Source organism: Pituophis catenifer, unplaced genomic scaffold, assembly GCF_029215685.1.
Source record: "Pituophis catenifer annectens isolate HBS135680 unplaced genomic scaffold, rPitCat1.0.hap2 SCAF_6, whole genome shotgun sequence".
NCBI lineage: Eukaryota > Metazoa > Chordata > Lepidosauria > Squamata > Colubridae > Pituophis > Pituophis catenifer.
In genome coordinates, this window is record NW_027256886.1 from 99816523 (window position 1) to 99842365 (window position 25843).

Below are 25843 nucleotides of genomic sequence, written 5' to 3' on the forward strand. Positions count from 1 at the left end.
AGTTGCTAGGGCAACTGATGGCAAACCATACCAAGTTGGCAGAGAAAATGAACAGGAGAAATTATGTGCCATTATTTTTATTTGCAGCTTAACATTCTAATAAATTCCATGTTTTCAAAGATTTTTTGCTGGCACAATCTCATGAAACTACATGAAACTCATATTTGTTAGGGTTTCCTCCTTATCCTCATTTTTTTTAATTTATTTATTATTAAATAAAAATCTGTTTGCCATCCTCCTCCTCCTCTCCCCACCCCAAGAAATGCAACACTAGGAAAAAAAAAAAACCACTGCACATGCCTAAAGGCTTCAAGGAACTACAGGATATTTTCATTTGCAAACTTAAGCAGGGTGAATTATTTTGCTGGCGATGCTTACAACCTCCACGTCCGATGCATCCCAGCAAGGAGAACCCACAGAAGAGGGCAGGAGAATTAGCCCAGAGCTACAGAAGGACTTGCTACTGAGATGCTTAAGAAAGCTTGTTTAGGCACGTGCAACATGGTATTTATATTATTCCCCCCCCCCTCAATAGTCCATAGTCCTTTATGCACTGTTTGCATGATGTCCTAAGAGAGCTAATTGATGATCCTATTTTCTTAAGTACGGAAATAATTATTGAAATGTTTTCTTTTGCTCAAAATTATTAGGGGAGCGAGATTACTGTGATTAACTAGACGATGGGGTTTAAAAGAGTGTTGGATTGATTTCCTATAAATTATTATCTGGCACAGAGGCAGAAATGTTCTCAAGCGCTTGCTGGCACTACATAGCCTGACTTTTCATGCTCTGGGAACAGCCCAGGCAGACTTAACTGTAGAAAATTGACACAACTCAAATATGCATCCAAGGATTTCATTTTACACAATTGCAAACTTTTGCTTGGGTGAAGGTTACTTTCATCATAGTTCTTGCATTCCTTCTCAAGATTGAACATATAAAACATATATTTTGGGGGTAAGGGGACACTCAGACCCAAAGGGTTTCATTCATTTCCTGAAACCCAAGAGAAAACTGATACAAATAAAAACATGCATAATTGCTAACTCTGGATTCTGAGACAAATGGACGGCCCCGTGGATGTGCTTCACGTACGGCACTAATGTGGTTTATTTAGTGTGAGCCCATCCATTGTTTAAGTCGTGATTTATGATTAGTGCAATAGTAAATAAACAAACCTTTATTGACTGACTCCGCCTTAACAAAATGGGCAGCCCATGTCTATGTAAAGTGAATGCCTACAACACTGTAGTCAAAATGGACCCAGAGTGATATCTTCCAAAATTCACCTTCATACTCTTTCTTTTATTCCAATTGCTATTTACTAATTATATGCCTCAGCCTCCAGGGTTTTAGGACTACACAATTATGTCTTCTTGGAGAGAGAGAAGGAGAAGGTTCATGAATTTTCCTACACCTTCAATGGAGCACAGAGATTGGATTCCTTTCATTCTTAACCCATTCGTTTCCACACACATTCTGTCAGGTTGGCAGACGATATCCCCGTTTTGCCTTTTGTTATTGAAAGCTATGAGACAATGACCCTGTGCCATCGCCGTCATTTAAATACAAGGGTCTCTGAAGTGCATTTCACTGAGCCTGTAGCAGGGGTGGGTTCTAAATTTTTTTACTACCAGTTCTGTGGGCGTGGCTTATTTTGTGGGCATAGCTTGGAGGTCATGTGACCGGGTGGGCGTGGCTATGTGTATAGGGACTACTCAGAGGGCTGAAAAAAGTCATTTCTGACAGGTCCTCACACTTTTGACTGGTCCTCACACTTATGACCATCCTCACATTTATGCCCGTGCAGCATTCTTAACAACCATGTCACTCATTTCACAACTGTTTCTCTTCACCATGGTGACAAGATAGGGCAAAAAACATAAAATGTGAGGACAGTCGTAAGTTCGAGGACTGGTCAAAAGTGTGAGGACTGGTCAAAAATAACTTTTTCAGTCCTCTGAGTAGTCCATATGCACAAAAGGATACAGCAATAGAGAGGGATGAAGGAAGGAGAGAGAGGGAAGGAAGGGAAGGGAGGAAGGAAGGGAAGGGAAATTAAGAGTAGGAGTGAGGGTAAGAGAGGGAGGAAGAGAGGAGAAGGAGAAAGGAAGAGGAAGTAGGGAGGAGAAGAAAAGGGGGGAGAGAAAGTAAGAAGGAAAGAAAAGAGAGAGGTGGTAGGTTTGAGGAGAAAGATTGCTGTACAATAAAAAAGATGAAAGGCAAGAAAGGCAACCCCAAACAAATTTTATTTATTTTATTTTATTTTATTTAAATTTCTATACTGCCCTTCTCCCGAAGGACTCAGGGCGGTGAACAGCCAGAGGATAAAACACAGAAATACAAAAATTTAAAATAGATTAAAAACGAATTAAATAATTTGTCTGAATTTAAAATACCCCATAATTTAAACAGATTAAAATTTGTATTTAAAATTTATATTTAAAAGGGGAGAAGATTTAGGCCAGACCAGCTTGATGAAATAAAAAAGTTTTAAGCGCGCGATAGAAGGTGCGCAGATCCGGGATCCTCCGTATCTCCGGGGGGAGCTCGTTCCAGATCGTAGGTGCCCCCACAGAGAAGGCTCTCCCCCTAGGGGCCGCCAGTCAACATTGTTTGGCCAACGGCACCCGGAGTAGCCTCTCTCTATGGGAGCGTACTGGCTGGTGGGAGGCTATTGGTGGTAGCAGGCGGTCCCGTAGATAACCAGGTCCTAAGCCATGGAGCGCTTTAAAGGTGATAACCAGAACCTTGAAGCACACTCGGAAGACCACCGGGAGCCAGTGCAGCTCGCACAGGAGAGGTGTTACATGGGAGCTCCACGTTGCTCCCATAACCACCTGCGCAGCCACACTCTGCGCCAGTTGGAGCCTCCGAGTGCTCCTCAAGGGGAGCCCCATGTAGAGAGCGTTACAATAATCCAGACGAGAGGTGACGAGGGCATGAGTGACTGTGTGTAAGGAGTCCCGATCTAGAAAGGGACGCAACTGGCGGATCAGGCGGACCTGATGAAAAATCCTCCCGGTCACGGCCGTCAAGTGCTCTTCTAAAGACAGCCATGAATCCAGGAGGATGCCCAAGTTGCGAGCCCCTTCCGTGTGGGCCAATGATTCGCCCCCAATAGTCAGCGATGGCACCAGCTGGCTATATCGGGACGTTGGAAACCACAGCCACTCAGTCTTGGATGGGTTGAGCCTGAGCCTGTTCCTCCCCATCCAGATCCGTACGGCCTCCAGGCACCGGGACATCACTTCAAGGGCATTGTTGGGGTGGTCCGGGGTGGAGATGTACAGCTGGGTGTCGTCAGTGTATTGATGGTACTTCACCCCGAAACCACAGATGATCTCACCCAATGGCTTCACATAAATGTTGAACAAAAGGGGCGAGAGGACCGATCCCTGCAGCACCCCACATATGAGGGGCCTCGGAGTCGACCTCTGTCCCCCTGTCAACACAGACTGCAATAAAGATATTAAGATAAAGAATGAATTGTTAAACTTTAAAGAATAAAAGAGAATAAATATGAATAAATTATGCCCCCCCTCCCCAAATAATTAGGATGGTTCCCCTCTCTTGAACTAGGCAGCAACTTTGCTCCCTGTTGTGGCTTGATGTAAAAGAGCTAAGCTAGTCTTTTTTCTCTTTTTCTCTTTTGTCGTAAGACTGATACTAATAAATAAATTAAGAGCACATTTGATATAACAAAGTTTCACTTCTTTTAACTGCAAAGCAAATGAAGTATAAAAGGAATGATTATTAGAATCGGGCAAGAGTAACAATATAGTATAAAAATGAAGGAGGTTTATTTGGCTTTGTGTTTTGTTAGCTCATATAAAACTGTACCTATATTTTTACATTGCTATGCACCTTATCCACAATGCAGTCTTTAAAAACCTGCAATGGGGCTTCTGGTTACTTATTTACCAGATCATTGTGAAAGTCTTTTTAAATGTGTGGGTTTCACAAGGAAACTTCTATTAAAAAAAACCCCAAAATTGTGTTATGGCAAAGACCCCTTTTTATGGATATTAGCAGTTTTTAGAGGAGTTCTTGTCAACATATATGCCTAATCTAGAGCCATGGTGGCACAATGGTTAGAATGCAGTACTGCAGGGCTAACTCACTGCTCATTCCAGGAGTTCGATCCTGACCAGCTCAAGGTTGACTCAGCCTTCCCTCCTTCCAAGGTTGGTAAAAATGATTACCCAGATTGTTGGGGGCAACCAGGCTAACTCTGTAAACCACTTAGAGAGGGCGGTAAAGCACTGTGAAGTGGTATATAAGTCTAAGTGCTATTGCTATTGCTAATCAAGTTACTGTACTTCACCAGGTGTGTTCTAAAATATTCATATCTTTCCTTGCTGTTGAGGTCTTTCTCCAGAGTCAACCTATGACACCCAGTGACATGTACAAGTGAAAGAACAGCCATAAAAATAGCATAGACTGTACCTGGCTGATGCCACGACACTGTGAAGAAATATCTTTTGAAACTGATTGAGTGAGCAATTCATTGATAATGTCCCATCAAGTCAGTCTCAACTCTTAGGGAACACTTGGATCAGGGGTGTCCAACCATGGCAACTTTAAAACCCGTGGTCTTCAACTCCCAGCAGGTCTGGCTGGGGAATTTTGGAAGCTGAAGTCCACAGGTCTTAAAGTTGCCAAGGTTGGACACCCCTGACATAGTTAGATCTTCTCTGGGATGGTTTTGAACCTGACTGCAACAGGATGCTATCCTTTCTCAGCCTTTTAACTAAGATCAAGTGCAGAACTTTATTGCACTGCTTTCATTTTCATAATTCATTTTCCTACTATGAAGTATGCATGCTTCAAAACAGGAATAACAACACCGTATTTGTGAGGTGGAATGTCAGCCAGATTTGCAGGAGAGAGGGAGGATCAAAGAGATAAAGAAACTTGGGGGGGGGAAGAAAAGAAAATAGCCAAGGCACCCACCCCCCTCACCAGCAGTTTACACATTATAGCCAGACATTATGGAGACAACTGCTTTAGTCAGGCAAGATTTTTTCTATAGATGAACAGCAATGAAGAAACTACTCTGAAGTATCTCCTCAAGTTGTGCTTGGTTCCTTCGGCCTTGACACTTCGTCCCTTCAAGTAGTTAAGTTTATCCCTTCTTTCCTAATTAACAGATAATTAAATAGCCTTGAGCAGCCGAGATATGTTCCCATAATATTCCTCTCTATCTGCTGAACCTCTTCTTCCCACTTTGTCATCTTCAGGACCAGAGTAGCAAAGAGTTTTCTGAATCTCGCCTTGCCATCTGATGTTCATCAAGATTTGTGCAGCTCTGGTCCCAATCTTTTAAGCCCCTTACGCCCTAAATGGTCAAACATATTTTACAGAATTATCCCTATAACATCTGCTTCAGCAGAATTCAAATAATTTTATTCAATTAAATGTACTTTTTTGCTGATGGTACCGATACTGAGGAGAAGCACTTGATGCTTCCTTGACTTGCTGCATGAAGATCAATGAACCTTTATGCCATTCTCTCCATTTTGTGACTTCTCAGAAAATACTATTCTTTATTAAGCTACACTGTATTTTATGTCCATGAAATAACTTAAAGATTTTGTACGTGCATGGTAAAACCTACCAGATTTATGCTTGCTTAACAAAGAACTAAGATTGAGTTGGTGTGGATATGGAGAGTGTCAGGTATGCTTCCTTCAGTATCCAGGAAAGAAAACCCCAAACTCAAGCATTTTGAAGAATTTGGTACTTTTACTGAATATGAAAAGATTAACACCCCAGGAAAAGCTGGAAGTGAACAAAACGCGCGAAATGCATCTACTAAGCTTCTTCCCCCCCTCGTGTTTATATTTTCTCAGCCAATCTAAAGGTCTTCCAAAGGTCAGGTGGCAACACGTCTGGCAGCGTCATCCATCAGGAATGTCGAGACAGTTGGTCAGCCGTCCCCTTCTGAAATCCAGTTTCGATTCCCACGAAGTCCCCTCCTACAAAGACAAACCCCCTCCTGCTCTCTTCCCCCCCTTTGCTCCATACCTAATCCCTCCCCGTTTCTTATGGCAGCTAAAGCAGAAAAGCTGAGGCTGACAGAGAGTTTCTGAATTGGATGTAAAAAGGCTCAGTTTATAATCTGTAGGTTTGGTTCTTTGATACATCACAACAAGAAGAAGCATTAATGCCGCCAAGAATATTCTGCAATATCTATCAGTAAACAATAAATAAATAAATAAGAAAGAGAGAGAGAGAGAGAGAGAGAAAGAAAAAAAGAAGGAAGGGAGAGAGATTGATTGATTGATTGATTGATTCTGGAGTAGACACATCTCTCCTGCCATTAATATAAACATAATTTAACATATCTGTCAGCTGTCGCCTTATCCTTGCTGTGCTTTGCTGTCACGTGGTGACAGACTGCCATGAGCTGTGGAGAGGGGGATGAGGAGGGTGAGACTTGGGGAATTGAAAGTAGAAACTGTATCACCTCATGATGCTGCCCCAAGGTGATCTGTCTGGAAGAAAGAGGGAGCCGTATATCAGGCTGAGCTTGGACTGACCATTATGAAAACATCTTGCATGGACTTGATTGGTTACAGCAGGGTGGGCAATGAGGGACAGTTAGGAGGGGTAGAAAATAGAATTTAGGGGTTTTGGTGCACGCCTCTCAGTTCTGGCTATGCGGTGCTGCAATACACTTGATTTCGGATAAATCCGAACCTTTCTCAACAAATGGAGCCAAGAATCATTTTTATTTGGCGCTTCAAGTTGCGGCAGGTCTGACAACATCTCTCAAAGAGAATTGTTGTTCAGACTCCAAGTCGTGTCTGACTCTTCGCGACCCCATGGACCATAGAATGCCAAACCCCTGTCCTCCACTATCTCCCGAATTCAGATTCATTGCATCAATAACACCCTCTAACCTTCTCATCATCTGCTGTCCTCTTCTCCTTTTGCCTTCTGTATTTCCCAACATCTGTAGGGTCCTTTTTCAGTGAGTCCTCTCTTCTCATTTGATGGCCAAAAGTATTTCAACTTTGGCTTCAGTATCTGTCCTTCACTCAAGGAGAATATTCCATCCCAAAATTCAAAGATAGCAAAGTATCCATGATTTCCCCCCCCCACCCCGTGTTATAGACATAGTGAAAGAGACCCTGAGGAGGTAAAGTCCTGAATTGGTTTTATACTGATTCGGTGGAGATTTGAAAGGAATGTGAGAATATATATGCTTTGAGATACCTAAGAAGAATGTCTCACTATTACCAATTGAGTATGACTAGGCTGGACTAACCCAAGGGAAATCAGCAGAGAAGCTGATATTCAGGTAAACTAGTTGCAAATTATGAAATTCACAGGAAAGGCACCAGATCTGCCTTATAGGAAACTCCGTGCCTGCTTTAGCATAGCAATATCCTGAACCTGTAATGCTGATACGAAGTATGAGTCAAGGAAAACACATCCACCCTAAGTGAAAACTGACAACCAGATACCCAGAGTGTTAGTACTTTAAAATGTCCAGGGAGGCCATGTATTGTGTGGGCTTTTTGAGGAATTAATTGAAAGAGGAAAAAGTGAAACAGAGAATGCTAAACTACTGAGCCAGTTACATTTTACAAAACATAAGTTGTATAATGTATCAAGAGAAGACTTTATCCACAATTACGTCTACCAGATTTTTGCTGCAAGAATACCAAGGATCACCAGATGGTGGCAATGGGTTAATGTTTACAGATAGTCCTCAACTTACAACAGGGACCAGAATTTCTGTTGCTAAACAAGACGGTTGTTAAGTGAGTCATGCCAGTTAAGTGAGTACAGCTTGTCATCAGAAGTTGCTGATGCTCCAACACTGAAAGTTTTCAAGAAGAGATTGGACAAACATCTGTCTGGGACGGTCTAGGGCAGGGGTGGGCAATTGCGGCTCTTTTACAACCTGTGGACTTCAACTCCCAGAATTCCTGAGTCTAGGGTCTCCTGCTCGAGCAGGGGGTTGGACTAGAAGACCTCCAAGGTCCCATCCAACTCGGTTATTCTGTTAAAACCCTCAAATGCAGTTGAGGTGCTACCTACCTCTTGTCCTACCTCACAGGGAAGACAATGGGAATAATCAGTCCATGAAGGAAAAACTCACTTTTAGCTCAGCTCCCTATCTAGGTATTGGAGTGGAAATCCATGGAGATGGGGTTGAATAATTGATAATCCCTCACCTCAAATTGTTCCTTTCTCTATTGGGTTCCACCTGTGCTTTACAAGCAGGAGCACAGCTCTAAAACTGAGCAACGAAAGAAGCTAAGTAACAGTAAGTAACAGTAACGGTAACAGAGTTGGAAGGGACCTTGGAGGTCATCTAGTCCAACCCCCTGCTCACGCAGGAGACCAGTACTAGGGATTCGAACCACCTGATCGACAAGCTCAGTGTCTTAGCCACTGAGCCACCTAGTCAGGAAATATAATTGGGAAAATCTAGTTCGGAATTTACAGGTCAAGGACATCCAGGACTGTTTAAATGCCTAGCTTCTTTATTTTTTTTTCTTCTGAATTGTTATGAGATGCCCTAAACTGCATCAGTTTAGAAGAGCACTGAACAAGGACTCCTGAGTCTTTGTTTCACTCTGTGAAGCCAAAAAGGGAAATGAGGGTTGTCCCCAGAAAATGATGGCTCCTACTGAGTGTATCATGCCACCCCCCCCCCCAATATCCTGAACCTAGGTGTCTGACTGCCATGTTGTAGGGATCAGTTTCTACTGCTTTAAAACCAGCAAAATAATGATTAATTTTAAAAAGTTTAAGAGGGGACATGTTACTACCTGGAATTGATAAGCTCCTTTCTCCCAGAAAACATCTAAAGAAAATTTACCTTTCCAGTAAAATGTATCTACCTTAATTTGCCCATTTTAAGAACCGAAGACCAAAGATATTTCAGCACTTGTAAGAAAAAGGAAAGCGAAAAACGACTTACAGAGCTGTGCAATCGCATCATTACGCCCTCCAAATGAGAGTTTTGATATTAGTTAATGCCATAAGTAAAATCAAATGACTACATAAGGTTTTATGGTTACTGCATTGACTACAATGAAACTGAAAATGAGCGACAAATATTTTCCACCATTTCCAAAGCTGTGCAATTTTAGCTTAATTGTTGTATCCTAGCCGGCTGCCTTGAGGGATACAAAAGCGTGTAGCAATTTAAAGTTAGAATTTTGGTGTGTGGGGAGAGCACAAGGAGATAGAAAAATGGGAGAGCATGTTCGTTCCTAGTCAGTTTCTAACACATTAATAAGTACCATGACTTAGTTGCAAAGATTTATTGATGAGTTAGCAGAAAAACGAAACCAGGCCACCAGAGAACACAGTGGCTGGACTCCATCAAAGCTGACGCCAGCCAGAGCATAGAACAACTCAAAGAAACAGGGCAAGATCGGAAGGCGCGGAGAAACCTGGCCCATAGAATTGCCAAGGGTCGGTCATGAATGAATGGATAACATCTTTATTTGATGATGATGCAGCTTGGCAATGCTTTGACTCATTAGACACTTTCCTTAATTTGTTCTGCTTTAAACTGGTAAGGACAGAAGGGCTAGAGCCTCCATTAAGCAGAATGGGGGCATCATCATCCAGATGTAGCTTTTATCACAGCATCCTTTTATGCTACCTTACGAACCAGAGATAAGAATTTCAATCAGATGTGAGAAAGAAAAAAAACATGTTGGGTTGAAACCAATGGGCAAGTTGTAACATCAATTTAAACATAGCAATAGCACTTAGACTTATATACCACTTCACGGTGCTTTACAGCCCTCTCTAAACAGTTTATGGAGTCAGCCTCTTGCCCCCAACAAACTGGGTCCTCATTTTACCAACCTTGGAAGGACAGAAGGCTGAGTCAACCTTGAGCTGGTCAGGATCAAACTCCTGATCGTGGGCAGAGTTCACCTGCAATAGTACATTCTATCCACCGTACCACCGAGGCTCCCATCAAGCCTTTTTAAAACAAAAAATCATTTTAGTTGCTTTTCAGCAATGTCCACTTGGTGGGACATTGATGAATGATAACTTCTCTGTCCAGGTGAGTGCGAGGCCTCACGACCTCTGAAAACTGGGTTTTGAAAACAATCAACCAGTGGAAGAGCTTCCCTTCAGAAGTTGTGGAGGCTCCATCACTGGAGGCTTTCAAAAAGAGACTGGACAGCCATTTATCTGAAATGGTCTAGGGTCGCCTGCTTGAGCAGGGGGTTGGATTAGAAGACCTCCAAGATCCCTTCCAGCTCTGTTATTCTGTAAAACATATTTGACGGAGAGCACTGAGAAAGTACTACAGGTGGAAGTGCAGAATGTGATCCTAAAATCAGGCTCAGAGTGTTCTCCGTATTGGCAAGAAGAATCCATCCATCATCTAAATGAGACTCCTGTCAATCTTGGCTTGAACTGAATGCTTGCCCAGATGACTTTGCAGCTAAACACTATTCACTTTGCAAGCTTGGTTTTCCCTTTTTAATTTCAACATTATTACAGGGCTACAAATCACAAAGGCACCACTGCCAACAATGTTAATTGGTTAGCTGTTGTGCTTGAAATTATGTATTAGCTAGAACAATATGCCACAATGATGGGGTGAAATATCGTAATGGAGTCCCTGTTTCCTGGGAATCCACATCCAGCCAATTTTTTAATGAATAAAATGAGAGGTTTGCAGGTCTCGTAGAACTGAACCTTATCAGCTAGCAACCCATGTTTCTAATGAGGTGGAGTTTGCAGACAGCTTGAATTGAGAATGGATCTATGCCCATGTATATCCTTCCAACGTATTTTGTGCCTTCCTGAGACTCCCTAAAGTGGATGAACCAAACATTTTAGTCCCCCCTCCTTTTTTTTTTCTTTTTGCATTTTGTTAAAATTAGTTCTTTGAGGTCCTTTAGTGGATACCAATAGAAGAGAATATTTGTAGCTCAAGCTTGAATTGAGAGGTCCTTGATGTTCTCTGAGCTTGGTTGTTTGCTTTGCAGTTGTTTCATTACCCAGCCAATAACATCATCAGTGCAGTGAGTATGGAATTGCTGTCTGTTTATACGCAGTCGATATTGCCCTGCCAGTGTTGGTGTGGGTCTGATTTTCTCTTTGCTAGGGTCTTGATCAGATCATTGTTGTTTGCCCTAACCCTGCTTATCTGGGTTGTTGGAGTGGATATACAGAACAAGATATGTTATTTTCTGTTGAGTTCTTTAAGCCATGTTGTAGTATGGCCCTTGATGTTCCACAAAAAAGTGGCAGTAACCCAATTAATTGAAATAGTGCAGTGCTGATAGAGAAAAGAAGGACTAGTGGTCACATGATAGCAGTATTCCAGTATTTGAGGCGCTGCCATTAAGAAGAAGGGGCCAACTTATTTTCCAAGGAGGAAAGCAAACTGGAATTAAGGAGAAACTTCCTAACAATTAGGGGACAATTAACTGGTGAACAACTTCCCTCCAGAAGTTGTGGTTGCTCCATCACTGGAGGTCTTTAAGAAGAGGCCGGACAGCCATTGGTCTGAAATGGTATAGGGTCCCCTGCTTGAGTAGGGGCTTGGACTAGAACACCTCTAAGGTCCCTTCCAACTCTATTCTGATCGATCTAGTGCTACCGCAACAGTCTTAAAGAAGTCTTTACTAAACATCTTATACTCCTCACCTTTCCCAGTAGAAGAGTAACAGGCAGAGAAATCAGACCAAGACCTCTTAGTCCTGCGTTTTGTTTTTACAATGAACCACCAATGCTTCTGGGGTACTTGCAAGCAAGAGACCTGAAACATCTCCATCATTTTATCCTCTGAAACTGGTATTGGGAGACCTGTTGCCCCCAACCCAGAGTTAACTTCAGGGTCAAAAGCATTTTCCCCCATGAATTTATCTAATCCCCTTTTACACTCCTCTAAATTAGTGGCCATCAATACGTCTTTTTGTTAACTCTTCTCCAAAGCTATTTTAACTTATAGACTTTAAAGTGAGTGTCTCTGTGGGAATGCATGTGTCCCTGTACACAACGCAATGGGTGGCAAATGTTAAGTGAATTAACATTAAGTGGAATTACAGGTGGAGGAGCATATGTGCCTTGCTAAACTTAGAAGGCTCCGTCATGTGTGAATCTTCTAATTTGGTAAATCTGCATGATTGATTCAACCTGTCTCGTGTTCTATTTTTGTGGGTAATGAATGCAGAACAGGCTGGATTGTACACTTAGAAACTGGACACTTTTTTGAGTCCTCCCTTCCTGAGATTTAGAACTCATGTAAAAACAATTGGAATACATGGATTTTATGCATCAAAAAGAAGTAGTAGTGAATGACATTATCAACAATCAGAAGTACAGGCAATCCTTGACTTGCGACAATTCTTTTAATGACTGTTCAAAGTCACAGCAGCCCTGAAAATAAGTGACTTATGACCAGTTTCCATGCTTATAGCTGTTGCATCATCCCATGGAAGCGTGATTAAAATTCAGTTGGTTGGCAACAAGCCTGTATGTACAACTGTTGTAGCACTTTAGGGTGGTGTGATTGCTAACTGCGACCTTCTCAACCAGCTTCCGACAAGCAAAGTCAATGGGGGAAATTGGATTCATGGAATGGAATGGAATGGAATGGACTGGACTAGAGATGGGGTGGGATGGGGTGGGGTGGGGTTGAGTGGAGCAGAGCGGAGTGGAGCAGAGCAGAGCAGAGCAGAGCAGAGCAGAGTAGAATAAACAGAATGGAACAGAACAGAATAGAATAAAAATGTTATTGTCTCTTTAAATCAGTACACTAATCAGTGTACATTAAAATGAAATTTCTTTGTATTCAGCTCTCAAAAGATAACCATTATGCATTTACCCACATACACCCACATATATGACACAGAGAAACAACACAGTCTACTTCGGATGTATTCATGGTGAAAAAACTGAATCTTGCGAGTTTACCAGATGGATGGCATAACGAACAAAGCTGTTACAGAATCTGGTAGTCCTGCTAGAAATACTTCAAAACCTCTTCCCAGAGGGGAGCAACAGAAACAGACCATGAAGTGGGTGTGTGGGGTCTCTAACAATGCTTGTGTTTTTACTTGGAGTTGTGGACTTTCTGGAACACTAACAGGTTGGAGCTCTAAGCACATAGCGCTTATAAGCAGTGTCCTGAATCACAGGGAGTAAGTTTCCTACAATCTTCTTGGTTGTCCTCAACACTCCCTGTATGGACTTTCTATCTGAGGCACGGCTGCCACCAAACCAAACAGGGTGTTGATCCTGAAGCTGACATATGTGTAGTCATGTTTTATTGTAGTCATTCCCTATTCTTTCTCTAAGCTTTTTCTAGGTATTCTGTAAGGGGATCTAACGAGGCCTCAGGCTCACCACATTCTAGCAGTAGGAAGGGGGGTTGCAGAGATAAGGGGGAATGTTATGGCTAGGCAGCATTCATTCCTGTGGGAACTGAGAATGTGCCTGCAGATGGCTGAAGGTGGAGTTTGGAGTCACTGGACAGTTAGACTGTGAGCTGATTGGAGAATGTGACTGTGGGGGGAAGTTTCAAACTTTTGCTTTTTACTGGATGCAATTCTGGGGTTTGGTCAGATCCAGAATTACACCAAGACCTTGTCAATTTGATATGTTCCTAATAAATGGACTTTGATTCAATATGACTGCCTCGGATTGTTCATTCTGGGGACTTATTACTTGGAAGCTTGATCCAGGCATGTAGTTCCCAATGGTACCTCTGTAAAAAGTGACCAGGACAGAAGGAGAAAGACATGCTCTCTTCATCCTTTATCAACTGTAAACCATTTTACTGTCCATGCGAGTTCTTCTCATTTCTCCTAATTGCTGTTTATGTCCCTCCACAAGCCTGTGTAAACAAGGCATTACGAACTCTAGCTGACCATATTATGGAGGCTGAAGCCAAATACCCCAATTCACTGGCCATTATTTTGGGAAATCTAAACAAAGCAAATTTAAGGAAAGAGCTACCAAAAGAACAAGAAGAAAGAGCGTTAAGAGAAGGAGCGAGGGCGAAAGAAGTTAAGGAACAAAGGGAGATAAGAACGACTAGATTGACAAAACAAATAAATAAATAAGAAATGGAAGAAGAAATTAAAACACTAAAAGATGCTTATCGGTCCTTACCACGAGCAGCTGTGGGACACTCTGATCATTGCATGATTCACCTTGTACCTGCTTACAGGCAAAGATTTAAAACCACAAAACCAACAATTAAATCAGTGAAGACATGGATCGAGGAGGCAAAGTTAAAGCTACAGGCCTGCCTTGATTGGAATGTTTTTGAAAGTACCTCTGCAGACTTAGATGAACTCACAGAGACTGTAACATCATACGTCAGCTTCTGTGAAGACCTATGTGTACCCACCAGGAACTTGCAAATATACAGTAACAACAAACCTTGGTTCACAGCTAAACTTAAGCAGCTACATGGTTCCAAAGAGGAAGCCTACTGAAAAGATGATAAAATGCTGTACAATCAGGCCAGAAATGTATTAACAGGAGAGATCAGAGCAACAAAAAGAAGCTACTCTGAAAAGCTAAAGAATCAGTTCTTAACAAATGAACTAGCAAACATGTGGAAAATTCTTAAAAATATAACCAGTTATGGCAAACCTCCTTCCCAGGCTGAAGGAAATCGACAACTGGCAGATGACTGAACGTGTTTTACTGCAAGTTTGAAAGGAAACTACAGCCACCTATCTCCAAACCTCCTACAACTGACCCACGGGTGAAATCTAAAAATTTTCACTACCGGTTCTGTGGGCATGGCTTAATTAGTGGGTGTGGCTTAGTGGTCAGGTGACTGGGTGGGTGTGGCTTGTTGGTCAGGTGGGTGTGGCCAAGTTGACGTCACTTCTTTACCCCAAAACCAACTTTCACACTTTACACACACACAACACAACACAACACAACTGGCTCACCCACAATGTAAAAGCAGCTGTGCTAGACCCAAAATGGTCCCTGCAACAAGCAGGAACCTCACACAGCCACAAAAAGTCCAAAAAACCAACTTTCACACTTTACACATGCAAAATTCCACATACAGCTTTGTGAGATTTTGTGTGTTTGTGTAGTTAGAGTGAAACACTACAGAAACACACAAAATCTCACAAAGCTGCACAAATATTATTTTATTTTATTTTTATTTTTATATAAAAGCAGCTAAATTTAAAACTTCCTAAACTTTAAATGGCTAGGTCTAAAAAAAGAACATCTTAAAAAAACCCCAATTAACTATTTTTTTGAAGCTCCCAAAGGGGAAAAAAACTTACAGGCAGGCAGGCAGGCAGGCAGGCAGAAAGAGCTGCTCACCGATGAGCTTGATTGCAGGCAGGGAGATTCAGTTGCTTGCTGATGCAATGGATTGCAGGGATTACAGCAAGCGAAGCAAGGCAGGCGTGCGAAGGTAAGCAAGCTGGAGGCTGGGGAGGGAAGGGATTTTTGCTACCGGTTCTCTGAACTGCCTGCCGCCATCGCTACCTACTCACCCGAGCCAGTCCAAACTGGGAGCATTTCACCCCTGAACTGACCCCAACCCCTAGTGATCACAGAAAAGGAAGTGCAAGATCTATTCCACAGACAAAAGCCAGGAAAAGCTCAGGCCCAGACAAGATAACTCCTTCTTGCTAAAAAGTCTGTGCTGACCAATTGGCCCCCATCTTCACCCGTACCTTCAATAAATCACTAGAGATGTGCTATGTTCCTTCTGGCTTCTAACGCTCTACTATTATCCCAGTGCCGAAGAAGCCCTCCATCAAAGAAATGAATGACTACAGACCAGTTGCTCTAACATCTGTAGTCATGAAAACCTTTGAAAGGCTAGTGCTGTCTCACTTGAAAACCATCACGGATCCACCGTTAGACCCCCGGCAATTTGCATACTGAGGAAATAGATCAACAGATGATGCTGTTAATATGGCTCTGCACTACATCCTACAACATCTTGAATCTCCAAAGACCTACACAAGGGTCCTCTTTGTAGACTTTAGTTCAGCATTCAACACCATCATTCCAGACATTCTTCTAACTAAGCTAAACCAGTACAGGTACCTGAACACACTTGTAAGTGGATCATAAGCTTCCTAACAGACAGGAAGCAGCAGGTGAAGCTAACCAGAATCACATCAGATACCTGTACAATTAGCACAGGGGCCCCACAAGGCTGTGTGCTCTCCCCACTTCTCTTCTCTCCATATACCAATGACTGCATCTCAAATGATCCATCTGTTAAACTACTGAAGTTTGCAGATGATACAACAGTGATTGGTCTCATTTGAGACAATGATGAATCTGCATACAGATGGGAGGTTGAAGAACTAGCATCGTGGTGCGACCGGAACAATCTGGAACTGAACACACTCAAAACCATAGAAATAGTGGTGGACTTTAGGAGAAACCCTCCCATACTACCACCTCTTACAATACTGGACAACACAGTATCAACAGTAGAGACCTTCAAATTTTTAGGTTCTACCATATCTCATAACCTAAAATGGACACCCAACATCAAAAACGTCATCAAAAAAGCACAACAAAGAATATTCTTTCTGCACCAACTCAGGAAGCTCAAACTGCCCAAGGAGCTGCTGATACAGTTCTACAGAGGAACTATTGAGTCTGTCATCTGCACCTCTATAACTGTCTGGTTTGGTTCTGCAACCCAACAAGACAGACACAGACGTCAGAGGATAATTAGAACTGCAGAAAAAAACAATTGCTACCAACCTGCCTTCCATTGAGGATCTGTATACTGCACAAGTCAAAAAGAGGGCTGTGAAAATATTTACAGATCCCTCGCATCCTGGGTATAAACTGTTTCAACTCCTACCCTCAAAACGACGCTATAGAGCACTGCACTCCAGAACAACTAGACACAAGAACAATTTTTTCCTGAATGCCATCACTCTGCTAAACAAATAATTCCCTCAACACTGTCAAACTAGTTACTAAGTCTGCATTACTATTAATGTTTTCATTGTTCCTATCACCCACCTCCTCCCACTTATGACTGTATGACTGTAACCTTGTCGCTGGTATCCTTACGATTTATATTGACTGTTTCCTAATATGATTTGATTGCTTATTTTTTCCCTATGACTATCATTAAGTGTTGTACCTTATGATTCTTGATAAATATATCTTTTCTTTTATGTACACTGAGAGCGTATGCACCAAAACAAATTCCTTGTGGGTCCAATCACACTTGGCCAATAAAGAATTCTATTCTATTCTATTCTATTCTATTCTATTCTATTCTATTCTATTCTATTCTACTCTACTCTACTCTACTCTACTCTACTCTACTCTACTCTACTCTACTCTATTCTATTCTACTCTATTCTATTCTATTCTATTCTATTCTATTCTATTCTATTCTATCCCACACAGGAAATGCAGACACTGGTTTGTCACTAAGGATGATGTGTGGAGAGACCAGTTCAGATTGTTAGTCATCAGATTTAACATTCACTTATTAATTTAACAACCATAGCCAAAAATCTTGCTTAGCAACAGACATTCTGGTCCCCAATGTTGTCATAAGTCAAGGACTGCCTCTATGTGGATATGACCATTTTAGTTCTCCTATTTTCCATTTTCCTCACTGTAAATGCAGTTTGATCTGTTTCTATATCAACAGGCAAAACCAAATAAAACATGTTTATCTAATCATAAATATTGTTCCTAATATGTGTTCTTACGTAGGCATCTTGCAGTCTGTGCATCTTTATTTTTTCCCATATACTGTCAATGACTACTTCAGCTTTAACCACAACAATACACGAGCAAATAATAGATACAAACTCAAGGTAAACCGCTCCAAACTCAATTGCAGAAAATATGACTTCAGCAACAGAATGGTCAATGCCTGGAATGCACTACCTGATTCTGTAGTTTCTTCCCCAAACCCCCAAAACTTCAACCTTTAACTGTCTACTGTTGACCTCACCCCATTCCTAAGAGATCTGTAAGGGGCGTGCATAAGTGTGCCTATTGTCCCTGTTCTAATATTCCTTTTTACTTACTCTTTTCATGTATTCAAATTATGTTTATACTTTATACTTTTATATGAATTTTATATGCATTTTTCTCCAATATGTTTATAGTATACAATTATACAGTATGTGTATATTTTGTTCTCAGGCATCACATTGCAAAACTCTGAAAATCCTGAATGTTGACACACAAATCTGTTTCACTCTGCATAAATATTAGAGGCATTAGATCTGTCACCTAGGATTTTCTAAATTCATTCTCTTTCTAGTAAGTGCAGCTTTGGTTCCATTTCAGGAATGAAATTGTACTTAGGAAACCCCAATGGATTTGCAAGCGAAGATGAGATAGATCAAAAGTAACAGGGTCAAAATTTCTGCAGCCGCCAACCTGAAGAGCTGAAAATGTGTTTACTATTACTGTGAAAGTATATTGATTAGTGCAAAGGAAAAAAGGCTGGTATAAACAAATTTAAAATTGTTCTTTAGCCGCTGAAGCCAATTTAACCACAGCTTCTAGCATTTTTATCCAAGCAGGCAATTCAAAAACTAATCATGTATCTCTGTTTCTTTTCTGGACCTAAACCGAGTTAACCTATTCATAAAATTCTTGTCTAGTGCAACCCCTGGATTCTAACAGAATAACAGAACAGCTGTCTATTCAAGCTCTTAGGTGCGTTCAGTAGATTTCTTTAGAAAAATTACCATCGTGGCATTCTTATAAGCCTTATATTCTGCAATGACCGTATTTTTCGGAGTGTAAAACGCACCATGGTTTTTGGGGAGGAAAATAAGAAAAAAACTGATTGGCAGGTGGATCGGCCTCCAGGAATAGCCCCAATCAACTGTTCCTAGAGGTGAATTTTAGCAACAGCTTCTTGGTTGTGAACTCTGTGCCTTGCTTTTTTTTTTTTTTTTTGCTTTTTTTTCCTGCTTCTGAGACTTCTGAAACTGTTTCAGAAAAAAAAAAATTCTGCCTCTGAAACAGCTTCAGAAAGTTCATTCTTTTCTGATGCTTTTTTCAGCCTCTGAAACCTCCGTTTGAGAAGTTGGGCGGGGCTACATTCGGAGTATAAGACGCACCCAGATTTTCACCCACTTTTTGGGGGGGGAAAAGGTGCATCTTATACTCCAAAAAATATGGTACCTCTGGTTGGGTCTAATGAGCTACTAAGGCTACTTTTTCAATTAGCTCAAAAATGTCTCAAGAAAATGTCTTCTCCTGGGGCGGGGGGGGGGAATAGTAATTCAGTATGTATTTGGCTTAACATTCGACATTTATTGACTCCCAGCTTCATGAAGTAGCATCATCAATGCAGTGAACATGAATTTGGGCAGACTCTGGGAGACATTGAAGGACTGGAGGGCCTGGCATGCTGTGGGATTGTGATGGGTCAGATACAACTCAACAGCAACAACACATAAAATATTTCAGATAATTTAGTATGAAAACGTTATCTCTTGCTTCAGTTATCTCGCTTCAGTCAGAGGCATCCCACCAGAAAGCTAGCTAGGTCACCGATAGGGAAGACTGAGTGTAGATAGTTCTAGATTCTCTCTAGAAGTAAGAGAGCTTTCACTCATCACTCCATTCGATTAATTGAAATACTTTACATGGACAGTTCTTATTTGCTGCTTTCACCTGTCTTAACTTCCACTCACTCCCATCATGTTACTTTCAAAGTCGACAACATTATGCAACGTGCAGAAAAGGAATTAAAAAAAAACATTAAAGAAATTAAGCAGGAAATAAGAAGAAGGCAATACTGATACCAATCTCTTCTTGAAAACCTCCAGTGATGGATCGCCCACAACTTCTGGAGGAAACTTCTGTTCCACTGATCAATTGTCTTCACTGTCAGGAATTTTCTCCTGAATTCCAAGTTGCTTCTCTCCTTGATTAGTTTCCATCCATGGCTGCTTGTCCTGCCTTCTGGTGCTTTAGAGAATAGGTTGACCGCCCTTTTCTTTGTGGCAGCCCCTCAAATATTGGAACACTGCTATCGTGCCCCCCTAGTCCTTCTTTTCACTAGACTACCCAATTCCTGCAACCATTCTTTATATATTTTATCATTTCTGTGATTTGATTGTCATTCATTTAATCTAAATAAATAAAAGAATCTCAGTATAATTGCTTCATAGTATTCATTCACTAATATATTTGAGAGCATCCATTATTTTTTGCAGCCCTTCTGTTTCCAAACATTTACTTGGCCAGCCTTGTAAACCAGACACTGATCTAAAGCAGGTTTGAGTCCCCAAGATGTTGCTGAAAATACAAACCCTTGCAGCCAGACTCAGCACATTGCCAGTAGAGGAGGATTCTGGGATATGTAGTTTAACAGCATCCAGAAGACAAACAGCAAATTCCCTACCCTTCAGCCAGGAGGATGTTCATTGGTTGGGAAAAATAAGTTCCAAAACCTTTTGGGTGCAGACTTATTCCGCTTGTGCAGTGATCTCTGGCTCCTGGCCATTAGCTCTCACCAGCAGTGACAATGCCTGTTTATTCAACACAGAAGAGAACAGCAAGAGACTCTGGGCCTGCTAAGCGGCAGGGTGCTTTCGTTACGCTACAGCTACCTGTGCTGGATATTTAGCGACCCAGTCAGAATCGCTAAGGGCTAAAATGGTCATAATCCTCTCAAGCAAGACTAGCGATGGATGAATCCTTCCTGGCAGGTTTATCTAGCAAAGGTGGGATCAGGGGAAGGAAGAGGGAAACAGCGACATGATAGCTGTTTCAGCAACTTAGAAAAAATGAGACTCAGAGGCTGTTGGCTAGCTTAACGGAAAGAAAGTGTAGTTCTAGATGACAGGGCTTTCTTTTGCCAAGAAAAGAAGAGATAAAAACACTTCAGAATGTCTTTGCAGGAAAGAGGAGAAACTAAAGAATTTGATATTTCCTTGATGTTTGAGACTCTGAAATGTGAAGCTAACTTCACAGAAATAAACAGTGGTCCAAGATCAATGTATGGATTTGGGCACAAAAACATGGCTCTAAAGATCAGGATTTTGAGCAGGCTTGGATGTTAACACGGGAATCGTGGGCAGCAGTCGCATTCCCTGAGTGAGGGTCTTCCAGAGATGTGACAGTGTCAGGGTTCCAAGTAACACCCCCAACAATAAATGATTCTGAGGCTTGAGATTCCTCAAAGTTCCATTTTATTAGAGATGTCATATTGGCACATCTGGGAAAACCCAAATCTGAAAGGATTTCTCCACCCAAAGGAAAATTCAAGTCCCTGCCAAGCACCCACATGTCCATCACATGGCCCAATCATCCACCCTCCCATCTGACTCCAGGTGCCAGGGCAAGGTGTCCTTGACTCTCTGAGAAAGGAATGGTATTTTGACTATATATCTCCCATACTCCATACAATCCCCCTCCCATTTTCCCACAGAGGACATGTGGCAGGCCTGAAGGGCCAACATAAAAGATGGCGTCCAGGCCTGACAGACAGTTCTGATCCTGTATTTGCAATCCATTGAATCAGGGTCTTCCATTTGTGCTCCATTACTTTGCTGCTGTTGTATTTACCCTTCTTTTCATTTCTCCATATCATTGTTGTAATTCACCTAGAAAGCCCCATGGCAAGATAGGCAATGAATAAAATTTAACAGATAAATAATGAATTTGCCCTACTGCAAAGCAACACCCAGGGCAAACATCACAAAAATGTTGTGGTCCTGCAAAAGAGGCTTGAACATTTAGAGCCGTGATGGCGAATCTATGGCATGCGTACCCGAAGTGGCGCGTGGAGTCATGTTGCCTGGCACACGCAGCATTGCCCATTCCTCTTCCAGGTTTCTGGCACGCATGCGTGCGCGACGATCACCTTTCCTTTTTGCGCGTGGCAGTACTGGAACCTGGAATAATAATAATAATAATAATAATAATAATAATAATAATAATAATAATAATAATAATAATAATTTTATTTCTATACCGCCCTTCTCCCGAAGGACTCAGGGCGGTGTACAGCCTATTTAAAAACAGAATAGACATCAATTTAAAATAATTTAAAAGTCCATTTTCGGGCATGCGCATGAGCCCTGGGCAGCTCCTCTTCTGGGTTGCGGCCCAGACGAGCGCATGCAAAGGACGCATGCACACATGCTCCCTTTTTGGCACTTGGTGCCAAAAAGGTTTCCCATCACTGATCTAGAGTGAGATTGATCCTTTCTCTATATGTTGTCTAGAAGGCAAACCAGAATGAAATGTGCTCTTTTCCATCTTAGTATGAGAGGCCAAGCCAGACCTTAGTTTTTGACTTGTGTAATCAAACCATTGAAATGTTGTTCAATAAGTCATAATTAAAAAAAGCCTCAGGTTTATGTGATGTGTGAATGCGATCTCTAGGCCCAATGTACTGAAACTAAGCTTTATTCGTAAAAATAATAAAGGTGGGATACAAATGAATGATAGATAACGAACGAATGGATGGATGGATGAATATAATGTGGATATGCTTGGGGAGGGGTATTGAAGCCCCCTTGATCCATTATATGGATTATTTTTCTTTTATGTTTTTTCCCCACTCAGTTTTGTCCTTCTTGCCACCTTGAATCTTCATGTTTGTTTTTTGTGGTTTTCTGCAAACCACCCCAAATTGCTAGAGATTGAGCAAGCCTATAAAATTACCTAACAATCACAGCAATCATAATGATTCATACTTGCATATGGGTGTTTGGTACATTGTGTTACTCGAGCCGCCCTGTTTGGCTAATCCAAGTTCCTGTGTATTGTGTGATCCCTCCGAACTGGGTTAATTCATTGCAAGGTTAAACATGTTGCATGCACATAATCATTTACAGTATAAGAAAGAAGTATTTAATTTTTTTATCAGATGGCGGACTTGCTGTCATTTTCTTGTAGCATAGTTGAATAAGGCTAAGGAATAAAAGTGATTTTTGTTTGTTTCCTCTAAAAAGGCTAATGAGCAGATTATGCAGCAATAAATGTTATTTTCATGGTAATGGGATAATTGCCATTGGCGCATGCAAGCCAAACGCGGTGAATTTATTGTTTTCTATTGTCTGATTGTTGGAATGGTGAAGCGTCAAACCGGATGATACAATGGACGGTGTTTCTTTTAAAGCCTTTCTGATGGATTTTCTGAGGCTTTTAAATTTCTCTTTACTTACGTTAATCTCTTTAAGCACCTACTGGCTGCATTAAAAACAAAGCTGAGTCTGTTTTTGACAAGGTCTCAAGTCACTTGGTCTTTTGTTTTGATTTTAGCTATTTTACTAGTTCCATCGATGATTTTTTTCACGTTCAGTTTCCACTGAGAAGTAACAGCTAAGTAAAAACAGACAACCCTCCCTCCCTCCCTCCCTCCCTCCCCCCTCTCTCTCTCCCTCCTTCCTTCCCTCCCTCCCTCCCTCCCTCTCTCTGCATGTAGCTAAAGAAACATGTAGAATCAAATATTTCCCCTCAACCGGAATATTCAGTGTTCACATATATATTTTTAATGATCACTTGGACCAATCTGCAAAGTCTGACAAGGTAGGCTGAGAGTTCTTCTTTTGATCACTTCAGCAAAGAATCTATCTGAAATCTCTTAAGCTGAGGATTTCTAACATGCCCCTTGTGTATTCATTATGCATTTCAACACATAGCTACAAATACTATTTGGCAAAACTTCTTCTTCCCAATGTAGATGCTCATTGGTTACTAAGAATAGATATGGGGGTGGGTGGGTGTCTAAGGCTCAGTTAAAAAGAGACAATCTGTGGTTCTTTGCTTGCAGATATTTCATTACCTGACAAAGTAACAGCATCAGTGCAACCAAGGTAACCAAGCTCAGAAAGCACCAAGAACCCCTCATTTCAACCCTGAGCTACGTACAAGTCTATCCCCCTTCTACTGGAAGCCACAGTACTGTTCCTTAGGAAGTAAAACTGTTAAACAATGGGGGGCGGGGGGGGGGAACCTGATTTTTTTTTTAAAGGAAAGAAGAGTGAAGCTCACTTTAAATTAAATTGCATCTGCCTCTTAAACTCCATTCACCCAGTCAGTTCGAAGAGATATTTATGGGAACAATTTCTTCATTGTAAAAATGGAAATAATTTGGTGTTGATAGCAGGACTATTAGATCTGGAGTGGAAAGACCAGAAAGCTGTTAAATGGCGGCAAAACGATCCAAAACTGGCTTTGCTACCATTTCTTGAACATCTGGATGCTTTCCACCCAGATCTGGTAACCTTAGTTCATTAGATAACTTGTCCTCTTTCATCTGGCCTCTGACATTAGATGGTTCCTGAACAAATTGTCATGCTTTGATCCCGATACATACCCTAAGAGGCCTAGTCAGGTTTGTACCTACACCAGCAATTTCTGGCATCTTCTACCCATCAATCTAAGCACCTGTATATCAAGTGTTAAAGAATATTTTCAGATTTGACAAGAAGATAGAAATCCATTGTAAATGATCATAAAATCCATGCATCATTTACCAATTAGTAGAACAGGTTGCTTTTTCAAAAGTAGATAAATTACATGAGACCTGGATCTGATTATAAATATCTGGAGTAATCCAATTTCTTTTGATTTCTCAAAATTGGTCTCTTGGCAATTTCCCCGCTCCTGATATTGCCAAAGTTTCTGAAAAATATGCACATTTCTGAATTGGGGAAGAGAGTTTAACATGACTTTAATAGCTTTATCATTAAGAGATTTCCCCATACATTTTCTTGTAGAATTATAGACTGATAGGGCCGGAAGGGACCTTCTACTCCAACCCTCTGCCCAAAGCAGCAGTGTGGATACTATCCTGGACAAATGGTTCTCCACTCTTTTCCTGAAAATGTTGAATGATGGAAAATTAAGATTAGGGTTATAGGTGACAGAATAACAGAGACCTTGGAAGGGACCGTGGATGTCATCTAGTCCAACTCCCTGCATGGTCAGGACACCGTATCCCATTTCAGAAAAATGGTTGTCCAATCTCTTCTTCTGGAAGCAAGTTGTTCCACTGATTAATTGTTCTCACTTCAGGAAGTTTCTCTTTAATTCCAGGTTGCTTCTCTCCTTGATTAGTTTCCATCTATTGCTTCTTGTCCTACTTTGGAGAATAATTCGGCCCACTCTTCTTTGTGGCAACCCCTCAGATATTGGAACACTGTTATCGTGTCACCCCTAGTCCTTCTTTTCACTAGATTAAACACAACAAGTTCCTGCAACCTATTCTTCATATATTTTAGCTTCCAGGCCCTTAATCATCTTTGTTGCTCTTCTCTGCACTCTTTCCAGAGTCTCAACATGTTTTTTATATTGTGGCGACCAAAACTGAATGCAGTATTCCAAAAATGGCCTTACCAAGGCCTTATTTTTTATTTTGTTTTATTTTATTTGCTTTAATTTATATGCAGCCCTTCTCCGGAGACTCAGAGCGGCTTACAATGCGTTAAGCAATAAAACAATAAAGCAATAAGTTATAAAGTGGTACTAACTGAAACCACTAGCTCACAAGACCAAATCATATCATATGGTAAGACTTTAACCAAGAAAGTCATTGAGGTAGATGCCTTTAGTTAATAATGTGGAAATTGTTGATTTAAGGGAACAATAAAAACAGATTTGTTTCTGTGTGTGTACAGATAAATTTTGTCTTCCTGCAGCATTCTACATGTTTTCTGGAGCTGAGAAGGACTAGGAAGCTGAAGAAAATGAAGCCCCATTTACTTCCCTTTGCGACAAGCAGATCATGTTGCTTTGTGAAGCAGCTTCCAGAGGGAGCTTTGAAAATTAAATATACCTCTCACCATGAGGCCCCGGGAACAAATACTCCAACAAATCACAGCTTTAAATGTTATCAGGATAGTAAAAACAGAACGTTATTCACTTCTGT

The 25843-nt window shown here is 41.3% G+C and overlaps 1 protein-coding gene across 3 annotated transcripts in view; it reads left to right on the forward strand.

The window, feature by feature from the left end:
- NRG3 (neuregulin 3) overlaps nt 1-25843 on the forward strand; it is a 601472-nt gene that overhangs the window by 500233 nt on the left and 75396 nt on the right. The window lies entirely within an intron of this gene.